Source organism: Lissotriton helveticus, chromosome 3_1 (genome assembly GCF_964261635.1).
Source record: "Lissotriton helveticus chromosome 3_1, aLisHel1.1, whole genome shotgun sequence".
In the NCBI taxonomy this organism is placed as follows: domain Eukaryota; kingdom Metazoa; phylum Chordata; class Amphibia; order Caudata; family Salamandridae; genus Lissotriton; species Lissotriton helveticus.
In genome coordinates, this window is record NC_136061.1 from 1996691919 (window position 1) to 1996717605 (window position 25687).

The following is a 25687-nucleotide window of genomic DNA, read 5'->3' on the forward strand; positions in this document are numbered from 1 at the left end:
CGAGTGGGCTGGGTATGCTCAGACGTGAGTCCCAGGCTCTCCACACCACTGGAGTCAAGCTATCCAGGCTGATGAAGGCTGATAGCCAGAAACCGGTCCTTGGATGCTTGATTCCGGTCTGTGAAAGACATGGCTTGGTAGTTCGGACTGGACTGTTCCCATGAGGCACAGGGTCAGAGCTGATTTGCATATAGCCAGTGTCTAACCCAGGGTGGTGTGGAGTGCAAAAAAACGATGGATTTAGGCCCATATCCTTGTACTGGGGTGAATGTATGACATTGTTCTACATTCTGTCCATCAACTGTGTTTTTTGCAATTTTCACCCCGAATGGGCTGGGTATGCTCAGACGTGAGTCCCGGGCTCTCCACACCACTGGAGTCAAGCTATCCAGGCTGATGAAGGCTGATAGCCAGAAACCGGTCCTTGGATGCTTGATTCCGGTCTGGGAAAGACATGGCTTGGTAGTTCGGACTGGACTGTTCCCATGAGGCACAGGGTCAGAGCTGATTTGCATATAGCCAGTGTCTAACCCAGGGTGGTGTGGAGTGCAAAAAAACGATGGATTTAGGCCCAGATCCTTGTACTGGGGTGAATGTATGACATTGTTATACATTCTGTCCATCAACTGTGTTTTTTGCAATTTTCACCCCGAGTGGGCTGGGTATGCTCAGACGTGAGTTCCAGGCTCTCCACACCACTGGAGTCAAGCTATCCAGGCTGATGAAGGCTGATAGCCAGAAACCGGTCCTTGGATGCTTGATTCCGGTCTGGGAAAGACATGGCTTGGTAGTTCGGACTGGACTGTTCCCATGAGGCACAGGGTCAGAGCTGATTTGCATATAGCCAGTGTCTAACCCAGGGTGGTGTGGAGTGCAAAAGAACGATGGATTTAGGCCCAGATCCTTGTACTGGGGTGAATGTATGACATTGTTCTACATTCTGTCCATCAACTGTGTTTTTTGCAATTTTCACCCCGAGTGGGCTGGGTATGCTCAGACGTGAGTCCCAGGCTCTCCACACCACTGGAGTCAAGCTATCCAGGCTGATGAAGGCTGATAGCCAGAAACCGGTCCTTGGATGCTTGATTCCGGTCTGGGAAAGACATGGCTTGGTAGTTCGGACTGGACTGTTCCCATGAGGCACAGGGTCAGAGCTGATTTGCATATAGCCAGTGTCTAACCCAGGGTGGTGTGGAGTGCAAAAAAACGATGGTTTTAGGCCCAGATCATTGTACTGGGGTGAATGTATGACATTGTTCTACATTCTGTCCATCAACTGTGTTTTTTGCAATTTTCACCCCGAGTGGGCTGGGTATGCTCAGACGTGAGTCCCAGGCTCTCCACACCACTGGAGTCAAGCTATCCAGGCTGATGAAGGCTGATAGCCAGAAACCGGTCCTTGGATGCTTGATTCTGGTCTGGGAAAGACATGGCTTGGTAGTTCGGACTGGACTGTTCCCATGAGGCACAGGGTCAGAGCTGATTTGCATTTAGCCAGTGTCTAACCCAGGGTGGTGTGGAGTGCAAAAAAACGATGGATTTAGGCCCAGAACCTTGTACTGGGGTGAATGTATGACATTGTTCTACATTCTGTCCATCAACTGTGTTTTTTGCAATTTTCACCCCGAGTGGGCTGGGTATGCTCAGACGTGAGTCCCAGGCTCTCCACACCACTGGAGTCAAGCTATCCAGGCTGATGAAGGCTGATAGCCAGAAACCGGTCCTTGGATGCTTGATTCCGGTCTGGGAAAGACATGGCTTGGTAGTTCGGACTGGACTGTTCCCATGAGGCACAGGGTCAGAGCTGATTTGCATATAGCCAGTGTCTAACCCAGGGTGGTGTGGATTGCAAAAAAAGGATGGATTTAGGCCCAGATCCTTGTACTGGGGTGAATGTATGACATTGTTCTACATTCTGTCCATCAACTGTGTTTTTTGCAATTTTCACCCCGAGTGGGCTGGGTATGCTCAGACGTGAGTCCCAGGCTCTCCACACCACTGGAGTCAAGCTATCCAGGCTGATGAAGGCTGATAGCCAGAAACCGGTCCTTGGATGCTTGATTCCGGTCTGGGAAAGACATGGCTTGGTAGTTCGGACTGGACTGTTCCCATGAGGCACAGGGTCAGAGCTGATTTGCATATAGCCAGTGTCTAACCCAGGGTGGTGTGGAGTGCAAAAAAACGATGGATTTAGGCCCAGATCCTTGTACTGGGGTGAATGTATGACATTGTTCTACATTCTGTCCATCAACTGTGTTTTTTGCAATTTTCACCCCGAGTGGGCTGGGTATGCTCAGACGTGAGTCCCAGGCTCTCCACACCACTGGAGTCAAGCTATCCAGGCTGATGAAGGCTGATAGCCAGAAACCGGTCCTTGGATGCTTGATTCCGGTCTGGGAAAGACATGGCTTGGTAGTTCGGACTGGACTGTTCCCATGAGGCACAGGGTCAGAGCTGATTTGCATATAGCCAGTGTCTAACCCAGGGTGGTGTGAAGTGCAAAAAAACGATGGATTTAGGCCCAGATCCTTGTACTGGGGTGAATGTATGACATTGTTCTACATTCTGTCCATCAACTGTGTTTTTTGCAATTTTCACCCCGAGTGGGCTGGGTATGCTCAGACGTGAGTCCCAGGCTCTCCACACCACTGGAGTCAAGCTATCCAGGCTGATGAAGGCTGATAGCCAGAAACCGGTCCTTGGATGCTTGATTCCGGTCTGGGAAAGACATGGCTTGGTAGTTCGGACTGGACTGTTCCCATGAGGCACAGGGTCAGAGCTGATTTGCATATAGCCAGTGTCTAACCCAGGGTGGTGTGGAGTGCAAAAAAACGATGGATTTAGGCCCAGATCCTTGTACTGGGGTGAATGTATGACATTGTTCTACATTCTGTCCATCAACTGTGTTTTTTGCAATTTTCACCCCGAGTGGGCTGGGTATGCTCAGACGTGAGTCCCAGGCTCTCCACACCACTGGAGTCAAGCTATCCAGGCTGATGAAGGCTGATAGCCAGAAACCGGTCCTTGGATGCTTGATTCCGGTCTGGGAAAGACATGGCTTGGTAGTTCGGACTGGACTGTTCCCATGAGGCACAGGGTCAGAGCTGATTTGCATATAGCCAGTGTCTAACCCAGGGTGGTGTGGAGTGCAAAAAAACGATGGATTTAGGCCCAGATCCTTGTACTGGGGTGAATGTATGACATTGTTCTACATTCTGTCCATCAACTGTGTTTTTTGCAATTTTCACCCCGAGTGGGCTGGGTATGCTCAGACGTGAGTCCCAGGCTCTCCACACCACTGGAGTCAAGCTATCCAGGCTGATGAAGGCTGATAGCCAGAAACCGGTCCTTGGATGCTTGATTCCGGTCTGGGAAAGACATGGCTTGGTAGTTCGGACTGGACTGTTCCCATGAGGCACAGGGTCAGAGCTGATTTGCATATAGCCAGTGTCTAACCCAGGGTGGTGTGGAGTGCAAAAAAACGATGGATTTAGGCCCAGATCCTTGTACTGGGGTGAATGTATGACATTGTTCTACATTCTGTCCATCAACTGTGTTTTTTGCAATTTTCACCCCGAGTGGGCTGGGTATGCTCAGACGTGAGTTCCAGGCTCTCCACACCACTGGAGTCAAGCTATCCAGGCTGATGAAGGCTGATAGCAAGAAACCGGTCCTTGGATGCTTGATTCCGGTCTGGGAAAGACATGGCTTGGTAGTTCGGACTGGACTGTTCCCATGAGGCACAGGGTCAGAGCTGATTTGCATATAGCCAGTGTCTAACCCAGGGTGGTGTGGAGTGCAAAAAACGATGGATTTAGGCCCAGATCCCTGTACTGGGGTGAATGTATGACATTGTTCTACATTCTGTCCATCAACTGTGTTTTTTGCAATTTTCACCCCGAGTGGGCTGGGTATGCTCAGACGTGAGTCCCAGGCTCTCCACACCACTGGAGTCAAGCTATCCAGGCTGATGAAGGCTGATAGCCAGAAACCGGTCCTTGGATGCTTGATTCCGGTCTGGGAAAGACATGGCTTGGTAGTTCGGACTGGACTGTTCCCATGAGGCACAGGGTCAGAGCTGATTTGCATATAGCCAGTGTCTAACCCAGGGTGGTGTGGAGTGCAAAAAAACGATGGATTTAGGCCCAGAACCTTGTACTGGGGTGAATGTATGACATTGTTCTACATTCTGTCCATCAACTGTGTTTTTTGCAATTTTCACCCCGAGTGGGCTGGGTATGCTCAGACGTGAGTCCCAGCCTCTCCACACCACTGGAGTCAAGCTATCCAGGCTGATGAAGGCTGATAGCCAGAAACCGGTCCTTGGATGCTTGATTCCGGTCTGGGAAAGACATGGCTTGGTAGTTCGGACTGGACTGTTCCCATGAGGCACAGGGTCAGAGCTGATTTGCATATAGCCAGTGTCTAACCCAGGGTGGTGTGGAGTGCAAAAAAACGATGGATTTAGGCCCAGATCCTTGTACTGGGGTGAATGTATGACATTGTTCTACATTCTGTCCATCAACTGTGTTTTTTGCAATTTTCACCCCGAGTGGGCTGGGTATGCTCAGACGTGAGTCCCAGGCTCTCCACACCACTGGAGTCAAGCTATCCAGGCTGATGAAGGCTGATAGCCAGAAACCGGTCCTTGGATGCTTGATTCCGGTCTGGGAAAGACATGGCTTGGTAGTTCGGACTGGACTGTTCCCATGAGGCACAGGGTCAGAGCTGATTTGCATATAGCCAGTGTCCAACCCAGGGTGGTGTGGAGTGCAAAAAAACGATGGATTTAGGCCCAGATCCTTGTACTGGGGTGAATGTATGAGATTGTTCTACATTCTGTCCATCAACTGTGTTTTTTGCAATTTTCACCCCGAGTGGGCTGGGTATGCTCAGACGTGAGTCCCAGGCTCTCCACACCACTGGAGTCAAGCTATCCAGGCTGATGAAGGCTGATAGCCAGAAACCGGTCCTTGGATGCTTGATTCCGGTCTGTGAAAGACATGGCTTGGTAGTTCGGACTGGACTGTTCCCATGAGGCACAGGGTCAGAGCTGATTTGCATATAGCCAGTGTCTAACCCAGGGTGGTGTGGAGTGCAAAAAAACGATGGATTTAGGCCCAGATCCTTGTACTGGGGTGAATGTATGACATTGTTCTACATTCTGTCCATCAACTGTGTTTTTTGCAATTTTCACCCCGAATGGGCTGGGTATGCTCAGACGTGAGTCCCGGGCTCTCCACACCACTGGAGTCAAGCTATCCAGGCTGATGAAGGCTGATAGCCAGAAACCGGTCCTTGGATGCTTGATTCCGGTCTGGGAAAGACATGGCTTGGTAGTTCGGACTGGACTGTTCCCATGAGGCACAGGGTCAGAGCTGATTTGCATATAGCCAGTGTCTAACCCAGGGTGGTGTGGAGTGCAAAAAAACGATGGATTTAGGCCCAGATCCTTGTACTGGGGTGAATGTATGACATTGTTATACATTCTGTCCATCAACTGTGTTTTTTGCAATTTTCACCCCGAGTGGGCTGGGTATGCTCAGACGTGAGTTCCAGGCTCTCCACACCACTGGAGTCAAGCTATCCAGGCTGATGAAGGCTGATAGCCAGAAACCGGTCCTTGGATGCTTGATTCCGGTCTGGGAAAGACATGGCTTGGTAGTTCGGACTGGACTGTTCCCATGAGGCACAGGGTCAGAGCTGATTTGCATATAGACAGTGTCTAACCCAGGGTGGTGTGGAGTGCAAAAAAACGATGGATTTAAGTCCAGATCCTTGTACTGGGGTGAATGTATGACATTGTTCTACATTCTGTCCATCAACTGTGTTTTTTGCAATTTTCACCCCGAGTGGGCTGGGTATGCTCAGACGTGAGACCCAGGCTCTCCACACCACTGGAGTCAAGCTATCCAGGCTGATGAAGGCTGATAGCCAGAAACCGGTCCTTGGATGCTTGATTCCGGTCTGGGAAAGACATGGCTTGGTAGTTCGGACTGGACTGTTCCCATGAGGCACAGGGTCAGAGCTGATTTGCATATAGCCAGTGTCTAACCCAGGGTGGTGTGGAGTGCAAAAAAACGATGGATTTAGGCCCAGAACCTTGTACTGGGGTGAATGTATGACATTGTTCTACATTCTGTCCATCAACTGTGTTTTTTGCAATTTTCACCCCGAGTGGGCTGGGTATGCTCAGACGTGAGTCCCAGGCTCTCCACACCACTGGAGTCAAGCTATCCAGGCTGATGAAGGCTGATAGCCAGAAACCGGTCCTTGGATGCTTGATTCCGGTCTGGGAAAGACATGGCTTGGTAGTTCGGACTGGACTGTTCCCATGAGGCACAGGGTCAGAGCTGATTTGCATATAGCCAGTGTCTAACCCAGGGTGGTGTGGATTGCAAAAAAACGATGGATTTAGGCCCAGATCCTTGTACTGGGGTGAATGTATGACATTGTTCTACATTCTGTCCATCAACTGTGTTTTTTGCAATTTTCACCCCGAGTGGGCTGGGTATGCTCAGACGTGAGTCCCAGGCTCTCCACACCACTGGAGTCAAGCTATCCAGGCTGATGAAGGCTGATAGCCAGAAACCGGTCCTTGGATGCTTGATTCCGGTCTGGGAAAGACATGGCTTGGTAGTTCGGACTGGACTGTTCCCATGAGGCACAGGGTCAGAGCTGATTTGCATATAGCCAGTGTCTAACCCAGGGTGGTGTGGAGTGCAAAAAAACGATGGATTTAGGCCCAGATCCTTGTACTGGGGTGAATGTATGACATTGTTCTACATTCTGTCCATCAACTGTGTTTTTTGCAATTTTCACCCCGAGCGGGCTGGGTATGCTCAGACGTGAGTCCCAGGCTCTCCACACCACTGGAGTCAAGCTATCCAGGCTGATGAAGGCTGATAGCCAGAAACCGGTCCTTGGATGCTTGATTCCGGTCTGGGAAAGACATGGCTTGGTAGTTCGGACTGGACTGTTCCCATGAGGCACAGGGTCAGAGCTGATTTGCATATAGCCAGTGTCTAACCCAGGGTGGTGTGGAGTGCAAAAAAACGATGGATTTGGGCCCAGATCCTTGTACTGGGGTGAATGTATGACATTGTTCTACATTCTGTCCATCAACTGTGTTTTTTGCAATTTTCACCCCGAGTGGGCTGGGTATGCTCAGACGTGAGTCCCAGGCTCTCCACACCACTGGAGTCAAGCTATCCAGGCTGATGAAGGCTGATAGCCAGAAACCGGTCCTTGGATGCTTGATTCCGGTCTGGGAAAGACATGGCTTGGTAGTTCGGACTGGACTGTTCCCATGAGGCACAGGGTCAGAGCTGATTTGCATATAGCCAGTGTCTACCCCAGGGTGGTGTGGAGTGCAAAAAAACGATGGATTTAGGCCCAGATCCTTGTACTGGGGTGAATGTATGACATTGTTCTACATTCTGTCCATCAACTGTGTTTTTTGCAATTTTCACCCCGAGTGGGCTGGGTATGCTCAGACGTGAGTCCCAGGTTCTCCACACCACTGGAGTCAAGCTATCCAGGCTGATGAAGGCTGATAGCCAGAAACCGGTCCTTGGATGCTTGATTCCGGTCTGGGAAAGACATGGCTTGGTAGTTCGGACTGGACTGTTCACATGAGGCACAGGGTCAGAGCTGATTTGCATATAGCCAGTGTCTAACCCAGGGTGGTGTGGAGTGCAAAAAAACGATGGATTTAGGCCCAGATCCTTGTACTGGGGTGAATGTATGACATTGTTCTACATTCTGTCCATCAACTGTGTTTTTTGCAATTTTCACCCCGAGTGGGCTGGGTATGCTCAGACGTGAGTCCCAGGCTCTCCACACCACTGGAGTCAAGCTATCCAGGCTGATGAAGGCTGATAGCCAGAAACCGGTCCTTGGATGCTTGATTCCGGTCTGGGAAAGACATGGCTTGGTAGTTCGGACTGGACTGTTCCCATGAGGCACAGGGTCAGAGCTGATTTGCATATAGCCAGTGTCTAACCCAGGGTGGTGTGGAGTGCAAAAAACCGATGGATTTAGGCCCAGATCCTTGTACTGGGGTGAATGTATGACATTGTTCTACATTCTGTCCATCAACTGTGTTTTTTGCAATTTTCACCCCGAGTGGGCTGGGTATGCTCAGACGTGAGTCCCAGGCTCTCCACACCACTGGAGTCAAGCTATCCAGGCTGATGAAGGCTGATAGCCAGAAACCGGTCCTTGGATGCTTGATTCCGGTCTGGGAAAGACATGGCTTGGTAGTTCGGACTGCACTGTTCCCATGAGGCACAGGGTCAGAGCTGATTTGCATATAGCCAGTGTCTAACCCAGGGTGGTGTGGAGTGCAAAAAAACGATGGATTTAGGCCCAGAACCTTGTACTGGGGTGAATGTATGACATTGTTCTACATTCTGTCCATCAACTGTGTTTTTTGCAATTTTCACCCCAGGTGGGCTGGGTATGCTCAGACGTGAGTCCCAGGCTCTCCACACCACTGGAGTCAAGCTATCCAGGCTGATGAAGGCTGATAGCCAGAAACCGGTCCTTGGATGCTTGATTCCGGTCTGAGAAAGACATGGCTTGGTAGTTCGGACTGGACTGTTCCCATGAGGCACAGGGTCAGAGCTGATTTGCATATAGCCAGTGTCTAACCCAGGGTGGTGTGGAGTGCAAAAAAACGATGGATTTAGGCCCAGATCCTTGTACTGGGGTGAATGTATGACATTGTTCTACATTCTGTCCATCAACTGTGTTTTTTGCAATTTTCACCCCGAGTGGGCTGGGTATGCTCAGACGTGAGTCCCAGGCTCTCCACACCACTGGAGTCAAGCTATCCAGGCTGATGAAGGCTGATAGCCAGAAACCGGTCCTTGGATGCTTGATTCCGGTCTGGGAAAGACATGGCTTGGTAGTTCGGACTGGACTGTTCCCATGAGGCACAGGGTCAGAGCTGATTTGCATATAGCCAGTGTCTAACCCAGGGTGGTGTGGAGTGCAAAAAAACGATGGATTTAGGCCCAGATCCTTGTACTGGGGTGAATGTATGACATTGTTCTACATTCTGTCCATCAACTGTGTTTTTTGCAATTTTCACCCCGAGTGGGCTGGGTATGCTCAGACGTGAGTCCCAGGCTCTCCACACCACTGGAGTCAAGCTATCCAGGCTGATGAAGGCTGATAGCCAGAAACCGGTCCTTGGATGCTTGATTCCGGTCTGGGAAAGACATGGCTTGGTAGTTCGGACTGGACTGTTCCCATGAGGCACAGGGTCAGAGCTGATTTGCATATAGCCAGTGTCTAACCCAGGGTGGTGTGGAGTGCAAAAAACGATGGATTTAGGCCCAGATCCCTGTACTGGGGTGAATGTATGACATTGTTCTACATTCTGTCCATCAACTGTGTTTTTTGCAATTTTCACCCCGAGTGGGCTGGGTATGCTCAGACGTGAGTCCCAGGCTCTCCACACCACTGGAGTCAAGCTATCCAGGCTGATGAAGGCTGATAGCCAGAAACCGGTCCTTGGATGCTTGATTCCGGTCTGGGAAAGACATGGCTTGGTAGTTCGGACTGGACTGTTCCCATGAGGCACAGGGTCGGAGCTGATTTGCATATAGCCAGTGTCTAACCCAGGGTGGTGTGGAGTGCAAAAAAACGATGGATTTAGGCCCAGAACCTTGTACTGGGGTGAATGTATGACATTGTTCTACATTCTGTCCATCAACTGTGTTTTTTGCAATTTTCACCCCGAGTGGGCTGGGTATGCTCAGACGTGAGTCCCAGGCTCTCCACACCACTGGAGTCAAGCTATCCAGGCTGATGAAGGCTGATAGCCAGAAACCGGTCCTTGGATGCTTGATTCCGGTCTGGGAAAGACATGGCTTGGTAGTTCGGACTGGACTGTTCCCATGAGGCACAGGGTCAGAGCTGATTTGCATATAGCCAGTGTCTAACCCAGGGTGGTGTGGAGTGCAAAAAAACGATGGATTTAGGCCCAGATCCTTGTACTGGGGTGAATGTATGACATTGTTCTACATTCTGTCCATCAACTGTGTTTTTTGCAATTTTCACCCCGAGTGGGCTGGGTATGCTCAGACGTGAGTCCCAGGCTCTCCACACCACTGGAGTCAAGCTATCCAGGCTGATGAAGGCTGATAGCCAGAAACCGGTCCTTGGATGCTTGATTCCGGTCTGGGAAAGACATGGCTTGGTAGTTCGGACTGGACTGTTCCCATGAGGCACAGGGTCAGAGCTGATTTGCATATAGCCAGTGTCCAACCCAGGGTGGTGTGGAGTGCAAAAAAACGATGGATTTAGGCCCAGATCCTTGTACTGGGTTGAATGTATGAGATTGTTCTACATTCTGTCCATCAACTGTGTTTTTTGCAATTTTCACCCCGAGTGGGCTGGGTATGCTCAGACGTGAGTCCCAGGCTCTCCACACCACTGGAGTCAAGCTATCCAGGCTGATGAAGGCTGATAGCCAGAAACCGGTCCTTGGATGCTTGATTCCGGTCTGTGAAAGACATGGCTTGGTAGTTCGGACTGGACTGTTCCCATGAGGCACAGGGTCAGAGCTGATTTGCATATAGCCAGTGTCTAACCCAGGGTGGTGTGGAGTGCAAAAAAACGATGGATTTAGGCCCAGATCCTTGTACTGGGGTGAATGTATGACATTGTTCTACATTCTGTCCATCAACTGTGTTTTTTGCAATTTTCACCCCGAGTGGGCTGGGTATGCTCAGACGTGAGTCCCAGGCTCTCCACACCACTGGAGTCAAGCTATCCAGGCTGATGAAGGCTGATAGCCAGAAACCGGTCCTTGGATGCTTGATTCCGGTCTGGGAAAGACATGGCTTGGTAGTTCGGACTGGACTGTTCCCATGAGGCACAGGGTCAGAGCTGATTTGCATATAGCCAGTGTCTAACCCAGGGTGGTGTGGAGTGCAAAAAAACGATGGATTTAGGCCCAGATCCTTGTACTGGGGTGAATGTATGACATTGTTATACATTCTGTCCATCAACTGTGTTTTTTGCAATTTTCATCCCGAGTGGGCTGGGTATGCTCAGACGTGAGTCCCAGGCTCTCCACACCACTGGAGTCAAGCTATCCAGGCTGATGAAGGCTGATAGCCAGAAACCGGTCCTTGGATGCTTGATTCCGGTCTGGGAAAGACATGGCTTGGTAGTTCGGACTGGACTGTTCCCATGAGGCACAGGGTCAGAGCTGATTTGCATATAGACAGTGTCTAACCCAGGGTGGTGTGGAGTGCAAAAAAACGATGGATTTAGGTCCAGATCCTTGTACTGGGGTGAATGTATGACATTGTTCTACATTCTGTCGATCAACTGTGTTTTTTGCAATTTTCACCCCGAGTGGGCTGGGTATGCTCAGACGTGAGTCCCAGGCTCTCCACACCACTGGAGTCAAGCTATCCAGGCTGATGAAGGCTGATAGCCAGAAACCGGTCCTTGGATGCTTGATTCCGGTCTGGGAAAGACATGGCTTGGTAGTTCGGACTGGACTGTTCCCATGAGGCACAGGGTCAGAGCTGATTTGCATATAGCCAGTGTCTAACCCAGGGTGGTGTGGAGTGCAAAAAAACGATGGATTTAGGCCTAGAACCTTGTACTGGGGTGAATGTATGACATTGTTCTACATTCTGTCCATCAACTGTGTTTTTTGCAATTTTCACCCCGAGTGGGCTGGGTATGCTCAGACGTGAGTCCCAGGCTCTCCACACCACTGGAGTCAAGCTATCCAGGCTGATGAAGGCTGATAGCCAGAAACCGGTCCTTGGATGCTTGATTCCGGTCTGGGAAAGACATGGCTTGGTAGTTCGGACTGGACTGTTCCCATGAGGCACAGGGTCAGAGCTGATTTGCATATAGCCAGTGTCTAACCCAGGGTGGTGTGGAGTGCAAAAAAACGATGGATTTAGGCCCAGATCCTTGTACTGGGGTGAATGTATGACATTGTTCTACATTCTGTCCATCAACTGTGTTTTTTGCAATTTTCACCCCGAGTGGGCTGGGTATGCTCAGACGTGAGTCCCAGGCTCTCCACACCACTGGAGTCAAGCTATCCAGGCTGATGAAGGCTGATAGCCAGAAACCGGTCCTTGGATGCTTGATTCCGGTCTGGGAAAGACATGGCTTGGTAGTTTGGACTGGACTGTTCCCATGAGGCACAGGGTCAGAGCTGATTTGCATATAGCCAGTGTCTAACCCAGGGTGGTGTGGAGTGCAAAAAAACGATGGATTTAGGCCCAGATCCTTGTACTGGGGTGAATGTATGACATTGTTCTACATTCTGTCCATCAACTGTGTTTTTTGCAATTTTCACCCCGAGTGGGCTGGGTATGCTCAGACGTGAGTCCCAGGCTCTCCACACCACTGGAGTCAAGCTATCCAGGCTGATGAAGGCTGATAGCCAGAAACCGGTCCTTGGATGCTTGATTTCGGTCTGGGAAAGACATGGCTTGGTAGTTCGGACTGGACTGTTCCCATGAGGCACAGGGTCAGAGCTGATTTGCATATAGCCAGTGTCTAACCCAGGGTGGTGTGGAGTGCAAAAAAACGATGGATTTAGGCCCAGATCCTTGTACTGGGGTGAATGTATGACATTGTTCTACATTCTGTCCATCAACTGTGTTTTTTGCAATTTTCACCCCGAGTGGGCTGGGTATGCTCAGACGTGAGTCCCAGGCTCTCCACACCACTGGAGTCAAGCTATCCAGGCTGATGAAGGCTGATAGCCAGAAACCGGTCCTTGGATGCTTGATTCCGGTCTGGGAAAGACATGGCTTGGTAGTTCGGACTGGACTGTTCCCATGAGGCACAGGGTCAGAGCTGATTTGCATATAGCCAGTGTCTAACCCAGGGTGGTGTGGAGTGCAAAAAAACGATGGATTTAGGCCCAGATCCTTGTACTGGGGTGAATGTATGACATTGTTCTACATTCTGTCCATCAACTGTGTTTTTTGCAATTTTCACCCCGAGTGGGCTGGGTATGCTCAGACGTGAGTCCCAGGCTCTCCACACCACTGGAGTCAAGCTATCCAGGCTGATGAAGGCTGATAGCCAGAAACCGGTCCTTGGATGCTTGATTCCGGTCTGGGAAAGACATGGCTTGGTAGTTCGGACTGGACTGTTCCCATGAGGCACAGGGTCAGAGCTGATTTGCATATAGCCAGTGTCTAACCCAGGGTGGTGTGGAGTGCAAAAAAACGATGGATTTAGGCCCAGATCCTTGTACTGGGGTGAATGCATGACATTGGTCTACATTCTGTCCATCAACTGTGTTTTTTGCATACTACAGAAGGGGGCTCACAAGTGTCTACAGCCTTCTATAATTCCAAAGTGTCCCCGGCTTCAGAAACCGGATGCACATTCGGGTACTTTACATAATAAGGAACTAGAAAGAGACACAACACAGGTCTCTAAGTTGTACTTTCATCTGCTCTTTCCATGGTGTGCTCAGTACATATATGTGTTTACATGAAGTACACTAAGGGACTGTTTTGGTGTTTATCTTTGGTGGCATGATGAAGGAAGGTTCGCTGCTTAGTCAGTGATTTGTCATTTATTGACAAGACACTCTTTCAGAGTTTGCGCCAAAAGAATCTAAATGTAGAGTGTGACAGCAGTGGTCATTTCACATTACACACTCGATGCTGTGCATATTCAGAAAACATTCTTGCTGTACAGTGGAGCAGTTGAGGGCACTGCTGACCCAAGCACATAGGGTGTGTTAGAGCACCCTTCAGCTGCTATCATGGACACCCACTGCCCTCCCATGTTCGGCCATTGTTTATTCTGCTACATATGCAAGAATGCAAGTCACCCTTCAACTGACTTTGGACAGCACAGACTTCAACGAAAACTCAAACTCCGCATTTCAGGAAGTACCGCTTTTCAGTGTTACGATACCATAGTGTACGAATACATTTCAATCTGTCCTCAGGGGAGGAAGTGTAACAAAACAAGCTATTAAGGTCAAAGCGGTTCGGCTTCTGGCAATATGGCGACCAGGAGTGCGGTTGTGTGTGCTTGCTACTCCCGGAGCTGCCTCCCCCTTGTGAGACTCACCGTACCGACGGATGAAAGGACACCGAGTGCAGCGCTGTGACCGAGCCGGACTTCAGGGCGGAGCTGCGTGGGTCTGCTGGCTTGATCTCTGGTGTGGTGTTTGGCGGCGGCAATGCTTTTGAGTCTCTGTTAGACTCCCCAGGTGAGCTGCTGGAAGCTGCTGACTTTTACACGACGTCTTCCGTGTGTGCGCGTAGGGCTTCGCGCAGTATACTGACGAAGTCAGAAGGCGCCTGGGAGACTAGACTGAGCAACACCGCAATGCCCCCGAAGGCAGAACGAAGAAGAGCAAGGAGTATCACGGAGGGGATGTATGACGTTACAACGCAGGCTATTACAACGCCTGCCTTTACAACGCGGTTTTACATCGCATACCATTACAACGCATAGCGCTTTTGGGTGCTGGATAGTGAATAGTTTAATTTACTATTACAACTCCAGTCCCCGTGGACACTATGGAAGGTTATTGGATAGTAAATTAACCTATTCCCTATCCTAGAGCGCCCCCCAGAGCAATGCGTTGTAATAGTTTGCATTGTAATGACCGCGTTGTAATGGTAGTGCGTTGTAAAAGTTTAGTTGTAAGTGATGTTTACCCACGGAGGACAGCGTGTCAGTTCAGGATTTCCAGAAGAAGAATTTGGAGCCCACCGCTGAGAAAACTCGCATAGACAGTGGTAAGAAGTCTGTCCCTGTGTTGTTTTTAGTGGGGAAGATAAAAAAGGGTATGCAAGGTACTTCTAAGACAGTATTGCAAGCATCTGCTGTAGAGGCTGGTATGTCAGAGGAGAGTCTCCCTCAAGACTACGCACCAGACATGTTGCAGGACAAAGGCAAGGGCAAGGATAAGACACTGGGCGATAAAAGTCGAGCAATAAGTGAAAAAGGAGAGGCAAGGAGCGAGGTGGCCAAACCTGATGGGGGAGGTGTGGAACCGAGGGTGAGTGGAAATTGTATTGACAAGCAAGATAATGTAAAGGAGAATGATTCGGGGGACTGTCCTTTTTTCTCAATGTCAGAGCCCTCTGACACTTCAGGGGATGAAACAGATATGAGCTCCCCCTCTAATACGGTCTGTAAAAAAACTGTTCTAATGGAGGGATGCAGACCCAGAGATGGCCGAAAGCATAGACTCTTAACAGTGGGATTATTCTTTTTTGGGAGACTCTGGTGGGGCAGCCTCTGGAATGCAAACCAATTTGAACGAGGTAGAGAATCCTGAAGATATTTCACTTGCTCTCATTTATCGCAGCATCATGTCCCATAGGGAGGAGACCCGTGCCGAGAGCTTGCGCCTGCAGGGAGCATGTCGCAAACTGCAGAACTCTGTATGGAAGGTGGCAAAATCCTGCTCCGATTCTCTGAGAGGTTCAATGAAGCGGAGGCACGCATTTCGAACCTAGAGGATGAGCTTACTGCGCAGAAAGCAACAACAGAGGCACTTCGCGTTGCTAAGGATGACACACTGTGGAAGATCACGGACTTAGAGAATGGCCTACGGTGCAATAATTTACGTGTATTGGACATTCCAGAGGGGTTGGAGGGGCATGATGTGTGGAAGTTTATATGTGAAATGTTTGCAGAGGCTTTTCCCGGGCTGACCCAATGGGATTGGGATCATGAAATCCTTTGAGCACATAGGTTTCCCTTTACAGTATGTAAAAGAGCAGGCCAGAATGTTAGCAAACCAAGAGCAATCCTAATATCAATTAACAACTTTCTGGCAAGAGAGGCAGTTTATGATTTGGCGAGACCAGATCAGAAAAACAGAGGGGAAGGGGGTAGAATTTTTTGTACGTCCTGATTACTGTCCCTCTCACTGTAAAGAAAAGATGGCAATTGGGCCAGCTCATCACTTCATTCATTCAGAGATAAAAAGGCGCAAGCCTTTTTATTGAACCCTGCTAAGTTGAAGGTTATATATAATGAGCAGGTGCGCTTCACAGAAGTGGCAGCAAAGGAGTATTTGCACTCACTGTAGATTTGACACTGGATAAATTTAGATAAAGTGACATGGAGTCTTAGAGGTGATTCATCCTTTGTCTAGCAACAGTAATATGCATGGACTAGATTCTCTTATTTCCTTGTGTTGTATCTGTTGTTGGGCGGGTCTTTTTTCTTTTTTTTTCGGAATTTATCTAAATTGGTAAAAGTCGGTACTGAAGAAAATAAGTATGATTGTGTAAAAAGAGAAGCAGGGGGAGTTCCGGGGGGATTAAAGCTTGTTCCATCACGAAGACCTTGGGTCTCCTAGCCTTTTTCTGGGGAAAAGGTGGGGGGAGGGCATGGCTTCGGATGAAGCTGTGCGGGGGGAAGGAGAGTGGGGGTGGGAGGTGGGGTTGGACATGGGGAGAAAGAATCCATGAAGCTGTAATAAGAATAATTAAGAAATACAATGGTTGTTGTTATATGGTCCTAATGTTTAAGATTGTGATGATTAGATATGGGGGATAGACGTAAGGATGCTGGCATTCGGCTGGGGTCCCGAAATGTATGTGGATTGAATAGCTATAATAAAAATACTCTGTTATTCTGGCAGAGCTAAGATGGCTACAATTAGACTTGGTATGCATTCAAGAAACTCATATCCCATGGAGTAAGCGCAAGCTGCTGTCAGAATTAGGTTTTAGTGTATTGGCATGCACAGAGCAATCCACAACCATGAGGGGGTAGCCATTTTAGCTAAAAGTCATATTCAGGGGACCGGCAGAGTTGCAGCAGATAACAAGCATTTACAATGCAATGGTCTCAGCAATATTATAGGTAGAGCTATTGGTATTGCTCATTATTTTTTTTATCTTTTTTGTATCCCTAAATCAATGGCATTGTAATTTCTATTAACATTAGCTTTTTTTTTGCATATGTGGTACCTATTGCATTAGCAGAGAGAGAGTGAGGTAGTGAGATAGAGAGAGAGAGTGAGGTATTGACCTAGATAGAGAGTGAGGTAGTGAGAGAGAGTGAAGTAGTGAAAGAGTGAGGTAGTGAGGGAGAGGGATGTTGTGAGGTAGTGAGATATAAGCACAGAGTGATGTGATGTAGTGAGATGGAGAAAGAGGTAGTGAAAGAGAGTGAAAGTGAGTTAGTGAGATAGAAAGAGTGAGGTAGTGAGATAGAGAGTGATTGAGGTAGTGAGTTAGAGAGAGAGAGAGCGAAGTTGTGAGCTAGAGAGTGAGGTAGTGAGAGAGTGAGGTAGTGATGTTTTGAGAGAGAGAGAAGTTGTGAGATAGTGAGGTAGTGAGATAGATAGAGTGGAGTAGTGAGGTAGAGAGAGTTATGTAGTGAGGGAGAGGTAGATAGAGAGTGAGGTAGTGAGAGACAGAGAGTGAGGTAGTGAAAGAGTGAGGTAGTGAGGGAGAGGGATGTTCTGAGGTAGTGAGATAGAAACAGTGAGTGAGTTTGTGAGGTAGTGAGATAGAGCGAGAGTGAGGTAGTGAGTTAGAGAGAGAGTGAAGTTGTGAGGTAGTGAGGTAGAGAGTGAGTTAGTGAGAGAGTGATGTAGTGAATTTTTGAGGGAGTGAGTCGTGATATAGTGAGGTAGTGATAGTGAGATAGAGTGAGGTAGTGAGATAGAGAGAGAGTGAGCTAGTGAGGTAGTGAGATAGAGAGAGAGTGAGGTAGTGAGTTAGAGAGAGAGTGAAGTTGTGAGGTAGTGAGGTAGAGAGTGAGTTAGTGAGAGAGTGATGTAGTGAATTTTTGAGGGAGTGAGTCGTGATATAGTGAGGTAGTGATAGTGAGATAGAAATAGATATAGTGAGGTAGTGAGATAGAGAGAGAGTGAGCTAGTGAGATAGAAAGAGAGTAAAGTTGTGAGGTAGTGTGTTTGAGAGTGATGTGGAATGCATGCTAACAATAAGCAACAAACAAACATGCTACAAATACCTCCCACCCCAAGACCGGCACTTACCTCTCATGCCGCTGATCAGCACACATAAGCTGTCAGGAGAAATAAGAACAATCTATCCCAGGCTCATTAGTGCTCGTTCCACTGCCCATCATGGACCGGGCATAAAAGGCAACAGTTTCCTGATACACCGCCAAACTCTCCAGGCACAAGAGAAACGAGAGCGGCGACCTCATCAGCGGGAGGGGGCGGGAAAAAGACACGGACAGCGGGAGGAGAGCACCCCTGGGAGTTGGAAGGCCCGCTTTGGCCTGTCTCTATCGAGAGAGCCTGCTGTCACTTGGGAGCAGGCCTTGGATTAGAGGGATCCCTCAGAGGCTGCAGCGCCTTTTGTAAAGTGATCTCCTCCAAACACATTCCCAAAACCCCAAACAGGAGGTGAGGAAGGACCAGGGCACCACAGCGAACAGGCAAGGCCCAAGCTAGTTAATGGGGCTTTAAGGGGAAACAGAGGCCCGGACTGTATCACGTCTTCAGAGGCATGAGAAACATAACTGAGGCTATTGCTCCAACAGCCACAAACAAGCTTTCCCCTACAAGGTTTTTTACTGTCTTCTTTTTTGCCTGACACTCAAACAGTTGCTTCAAATAACACACTTAACACCATAATATGCCACCTTTTTTGACAAGGATTCATGTATATCAAGAAAGTTGAGTTTTTTGTTCATGAAGGAAAGATGCACCCGCCTTGCCTAAATAACCAGAAATCATCTTGCAAAATGTTGCTAGGCTCAGGAAAGCCAATTTCGATGAAACTGCAAAATCTTTGTATCTCCTTATTCACATTCCACCTGGCCTTCTCCACTGCATTATGCTTGATCACCCAGTGCACAAGCCTTTGCGGTACAACCTCTGTCCACACCACATGCGTCGCTGACCATAACCTCCATATCCTCTTTTATTCGCCGTTCATTATTTTCAGCAGAGCTACACCAGACCATTGAACCAAGTCATTTAAAGGAACATCTAAGCATGTGGTTTGCCTGAAGCCTCTCGCGGATTCAATAGTTACCCCTCCCCGATCTACTACAGACGTGACCGGTCACTGCCCAGTTGGCCTCACCCTAAAGACCTCTTGCCGGTAACAGGACAGGCTTGGCTCCAATAACTTCGGCCCCTCTCCACTCCACACTGAGAAATACCAAGTTCTACCCAAAATCCAATACCATATTCCAACACACACAGTCCCAAACCCCCTCTACGATTCTTCAATCAACCTTATATTCCAACATTAGTTACTGACAACGCTCCTCCAAAATTCGTTACCGACTAAGCTGTTATCATTTCTCATACTGCTTTTCTGTAAACACAATTATCACACTCGTCCTCTACACCTCCGACCGTACCTTATGGATCCGTTTCAGCGCCATGCTGGGTTCGTTCCGGGGCTGCCTCTGGTCCTAGCTCTGGTGAGTGCAGGGGAGGGTCAGGTGAGGTCAGGGCACCGCGGGAGTCGGCAGCTGGTCTACCGGCGGCGGGCAGGCATGGCTCCTGCTCACGGAGCTGCTGCTGCTGTTTAGAATTGGCGGGGGGCTGCTGCACGCGCTCCACCGCCTCGCGGCCCTCGGACTCCGCCGCTGACAAGTCACCGCTGCTACGGGCCGCGCGCCCTGCTCCTCCGCCACTCTTGCCTCTTTATCAGCGGCGCGAAAGGCCTCTCTTGTGTTTCTTGAAAACGCACGCTCTGCCGTTTGACCAGTTGGCCTCGCTTGTATTAAACTGAGTTTTCAGTTTGCCTTTCATAACTTGGATTACACTTGAAAGTATGCCCCTCCGGCATGTTCTAACCTGTTTCCGATTGCATTCTTTCTCCAGGTTTTGGTGGTGTTCGGCTACATGGGCGAGAAGTTGAATTAAAAAAAAAGATGAATTCAAACAAATATATTCTGGACGATTTAGCGAGGGCAAATCACATGCAGCGGCTTTGCTCCAAGCAAGCATGCTTGTTACCTAAAGTGCCTTTCAGTTCCTCCTCCCTCTCCTACCGCGCGGACCTAGCCTCTGCGGTGGCGTCACCTGAAAGTCCAGCGCTCAACCCCAGCAAGCTGCCTGGTGTGCTAAACAGACAACAGTTAGGAAGCTTACCTGGGGGCAGAAGGCAAGAACGAGGAAGCGAGAGTTTGTGCCTCCGACGCCTGGAGCTCGGAACGGGAGGAGGGAGAGCTCAGGGCGACGAGAAAAAATGGCGCCCGCCAGCTTCTGAATTTTTCGGATTCGGGGGCGTGGTTTTGCTGTCCTGAGTGACGGACGACGTCACTGTCTAAAGAACAGCAAAATCTACGCCCCCAAATCCGAAAAAGACGGAGCCTATTCCGAGGGACAGCTCTCTCCTCCAATGGCTGGCCTCCGTTTTAGGAAGCCAGCCAATGGAGGGAGAGCCAAAAAGAGGGAGGGATAAAGCAGCCCTCTTACTGACAATAATTCTCGGATATTACCGAGACCTAAAAATGGGGGATGGGTTATAGCGGAATGCATTATTGGTAAACAAAAGTGCACTGTTTGTTCAATCTTTGGATCGAACCATGATGAGGCTCTGGTATTGGAGGGGTTGAATGTGGAACTCGCATTATGGCCCACTCCTTTGATACTATGTGGAGACCTAAATATACACTTGGAGGCAGGGCAGCTACATGATAATAACAAGGCTTACAGTGGAAGAAAACCAAAGGTTTTTAAGGCATTGCAGTCTTTAGTCACGGATCATGGCCTGGTTGATGCATGGGCGACACTGCGGGGGTCAGAGCCTGGGTACACCTTTTTTCATATCCACACCAGAAATTGGTAAGGTTGGATTACTTTTTCACATCTGGGCCGCTATTGTCTGGTGCCAATATCAAGGTGCATCCACGTATCTCCTCGGATCATGGCCCTCTTGCGTTGAAGAAGTTGCTTCTAGATAGTCAATATGTGACACACATGAAAGTGTGGATTGAACAATTCCTGGCCATTAACCGTAACACTGCTCGGATAGGGTCAGTGTGGGATGCCCTAAAAGCGGGTATCAGGGGGGACACCCTATGCTATGGGCTTCACAAACAGAAGCAACTACAAATTTATATGCAGGAATTGTGTGGTAATTTGGCTGCAGCAGAAGAAAGACTTATGCAGGGGATTCAGGCCGGGCAGGAAATCATTTAGATACAGGCACAGGTTGCTAAATGCAAAGCTATAATAAATCTACATTGGAGTGAGGAAATAGCTAAAAAACATATTATTAACAAGGGTCAAAGCTATGAATACAGGGAGGCAACTGGCACAAAGGGTGCGATCAAGGGAAGCGACCCAAAGAATTGGACCAGTAGTAGATACCGGAGGGAACAGAGCTGATACAGGTGAAGGGATACTAAAGGTATTCCAGGCATATTATGAGGCACTTTATACAGGTGAACCTCCTGATGTACTAGCGGTGGAAAAATTATTACAGGGCAGTAACTGGAAAAAGGTAGAGATATCAGATGCAGAGAGACTCGAGGAACCCATCACTATGGAGGAATTGGTAAGAGCCTTGGGAAAAGCCATGGTAAAAGCCGCAGGGCCTGATAAGTTACCGTTAGAAATATACAAAACTTGTTTTAAAGAGCTTAATATGGATATGCATATCACATTTCTTGAAGCACAGACTGGGACACCTCCGCTGACCTGGGACGAAGCAAGTATAATAGTATTTAGAAAAAAGGATAAACCTGCCGAACAGCCAAGCTCGTATCGGCCAATATCATTACTGAACGTAGATGGCAAAATATACGCCAAAATCCTCGCGACCCAGTTGACTGATGTTATTACTCCGCTAGTTTCTACACGGCAACATGAATTTATACCTATGCGGGGGACTACTAACCATATTAGCCATGTAGTTACCTTTTTGGATATTGCTAATGCTATGGGGCATCATTTTAGCTTGATTTTGTTAGACGCTGAAAAAGCGTTCGACCGGGTCGCGTGAGAATTTTTATGGGCAGTATTTCGACATACGGGCTTCCAGCAACAGTTTCTTAAAGCTATTCAAGTTTGGTATAGACGCCCTGTGGCAAAAATATGTATTATGGGTCTTGAGTCAGGCTCAAGAAATATCACACGAGGGACAAGGCAGGGGTGCCCCTGCTCTTACCTACTGTTTGCCCTGTATATCAACCCTTTTTTAATGATGCTGGAGCAATGTGCAGAAATAGAACGAGTAATATGGAAACAAGAACAGTATCGTGTTATAGCATATGCTGATGATGTGGCAGTGGTCACTCCTAATCCAAAAGAGGCAATCTCTAAGATAGAACAACTTGCTGTAGAGTTGCTGTAGAGTTTGGAGCCACATCAGGATACAAATTAAATGTGTCTAAAACACAAATACTATGCTTGAACCAAGAGTGTTTTAATGATCAGCTAGTTACAAGTGAGGTATTATATTTAGGGGTGACAATAAGAACTTGCCTGAAATCTTTAGTTGAGATTAATTGGGGGGCTATTTTAACGGCGGTTCAAAAACAGATGGACCGGTGTGAATGTCTACCTCTGACACTTGTAGGACGGGGTAATGTCCTTAAAATGCTTATCCTACCTAAAGTCCTGTACTTTTTTAGATCTGTGCCTCTAGAAGTAACAACTAAGCAATTGTCTACACTACAGTCGATATGTTTGAGGTTTCTATGGGCACAAGGGAAACCCCGGAGAGCAATGCGCTATATGGTTTTACCACAGGAAAAGGGTGGATGGGCTGTTCCCGATTTTACTTTATACTATCTGGCTTGTATGTTACAATGTATGAATATTTTATTTACAGGGACAGAACCATTGGATATTGCTGAATCACCTTCAATATATCAAGTGCTACTGGGTAGTGAAGCGAAAAATCGGCTGTTTGTTAATGTGGAACCCAGTTATTACAAAAAAACTCGATTTAAGGTTCTGCATGCGGCATACAAGGTCTAGACTGTGGTGCGAAAGTGGTATAGAGTGGAGAAGGTTTCTTATTACACTCCGTTTTCCGCTTCTTTATTGCTGCCCCGATATTTTGGGATCGGACAATAGACAGATGGCGCATAAAGGGTATCCAATATATTGGGGATCTCTATGAGAATGGAGATATGATGTTCTTTGCGATGTTGGTGGGGAAATATCATATCTCTAGAACTGAATTTTTTTAATTCCTTCAAATACGGGATAATTTGCTTAGGAGCCATTGGAAAATTAACATAAACCCCGTAATTGAAGGTGTAAGGAAATCGGCACTCATTGGCTCGCTGTATAATAAGTTACTAGAAACTAAAGAAGGGGATCTGGATAGGCAAAATAGCAATTGGGATAACGGACTGGGGTGTCAAGGTACACGAGATAAAAATTCAATTGAGTTGGCGGAGAGATTATTGATATCTGCCAACCTTCATGCACAGCATTATAAGACAATCTTTAACCTTTAGTACACACCAGCTAGGTTATTAAAATGGGGTGGCGTTAATGATGGTAAGTGCTTTAGATGTGGAGCAGAAGATACAGGAATTGTTCATATATTTTTTATGTGTAGACATTTAAGTAAATTTTTTGGAGATATAGAAATTTTTTGGACGAAATTACTTGGGGGTCCCATTAAACTTTCTGCATCCCATGTGTTATTGGGGGTTACAGAGGGAGATGGATGTGATCAGCTGGCATATAGACATCAATATTTGATTTTTCTAGTTACAGCCATAGCACGGCTGTGTGTAGCATCAATGCGGTTACATAAGGATGCCCCGACATTCGAGTTATGGAGGGCAAGATTTTTATCCATCTTTAATCTTGAATTTAGCATATATGCACTAAAGGGGGTTAGGAAGAGGAAGCTAGGTAGAGATATTTGGGGGCCTGTGATCGCCTACATGAGTGATTGAAATGTTAAGAAATAAATGCAATAACCTGAGAAATTATCGTACTGTATATAATACACATTGCACTTTTGAATCGCACTATGCACTAGGCACTTTAGTATATGTGTAAAGATTTCCGCTAAATGAATGCATTATGCTAGCAATGTATTTTTCTTTTTCGTTTATTTATTTTCTGTGTAGGACCTGTGGGATGGGCTTTAACTAACCCTGGGCGTAGTACGCGTAGTCGCGCTACGCGAAGCTACGCGAAGACGTTCTCGCACTACGCGAGCTTCGCGTAGCTTAGCGAGTATGTGTAGTAGCTTGCTGGTCCCGTCTGCGAGCCGTTTTTCTTGCTCTGGAGCGCGTTATGCGTGTTTGGGGCGCTGTCTGCGTGTACGGGGGATTGTAGCGTGCGACCTTACCCATGTGGTGGGCTATGGGCGCGGCCATCTTGTTTTTTCAATTGTCCCGCCCACTCGCGTCCCCTATTTCCTCTTCCGGGTCGCGTATAACGTGTTCGCGCGGTGCACGTCTTGTTCGGGAACACAACTACTTGTTCACGCTGACAAAGTGCGTGTTCGCGTGAAATTGCGCGCGAACTTACCCACGTGGTCACGATGGGCGCGGCCATCTTGTTTTTCACACTCTATGCTATGGTTCTGGGCCTAGTTTTCTATCCACCTTATATCTGTGCAATCTTTACCTATTTTCACTGTTTTTCTTACTTTTTTTACTTATCATCTATCTCTCTCTGTCCCTAAGTTTATATTTTGCATTTTATTTCTACTTTTTCACCTTTTTTAAAACTTTTCTACTTTTTTATTTTACTCCTACTTCTTTCCCCTAACTTTTTTTCCCTTTGTTCTAACTTTTCTTTTCCACCTCCACCCCAGAACCATGGCAAAGGGGAGCAGCAGAACCGGCTCGAAGGGCAAGGCGCCTGCGCCCAAGAGCCGTCTGCCTTGCGGAAGAATGCGACCTTCAGGGGTGAAGGCCCGGAATCTTTTCGGGGAGGCGGAGGTGGCCGCCCTTGTTTTTTTTATCCAGCGCCACCTCCCCTTGACCTTGGCAGCAGGCGGCAGGCCAGGCTCTGGTTACCTCCCAGAGGAGCGTCACCGCCGGTGGGCAAAGGTGCGCCGGGCAGTCTTCCGCCGCACAGATATCCGGCGCACCCACCAGCAGCTGGCCCACCGGTGGGCAGACATTCTGGACAGGGAGCAGGACCTGTTGGACCTGCTAGGTGTCGAGGTCGTGGGGCTTGGTGAGTAGCTAGTAATATTAATATATGTATATATAGTAGTATAAGTATTGTGTATAATTCTTGGTCGAATAGGTAACCCGATTACGTGTGCGCTTAGTTACATTGCAGATCAATTCCGTCTTAAAATCTTATGTTACCGTATGACACAGGTGCTGCTCGCTCGCCACTTCTCTTACTGGTTTGTAACTGTGCGCTAGCTTGGGCTGGTGATTATTGATGTTAGAGTTAAATTTAGAGAAGTGAAGTTAGTTAATGCTGTTGCTAGAGTCTAGTCCTTACATTGTCCTTTAGTGAAATAGTGGTGGATGGATAGTATTAGTTCATATTTTCTTAACGGTCTGCATGACATGGCGCCTCCTCTGTCACTGAATGCTTAGTTAGTTCTTATTTATCCCACCCCTCCATAGAACCGGTTTGCAGTTTGTTTACTGAGTGGTAGGCTTAGCAGCAATAGCATTGTCACGTCAGTCAGTAGCACTTCATATGACGCAAGCAACCAACAATTTCGTGAATGCACAAATTTATGCATGTGTCCTACTCCTCCATCTCATCTATGCATGTTTGCGGGCAAAAATAAAATGGAAATGCCGA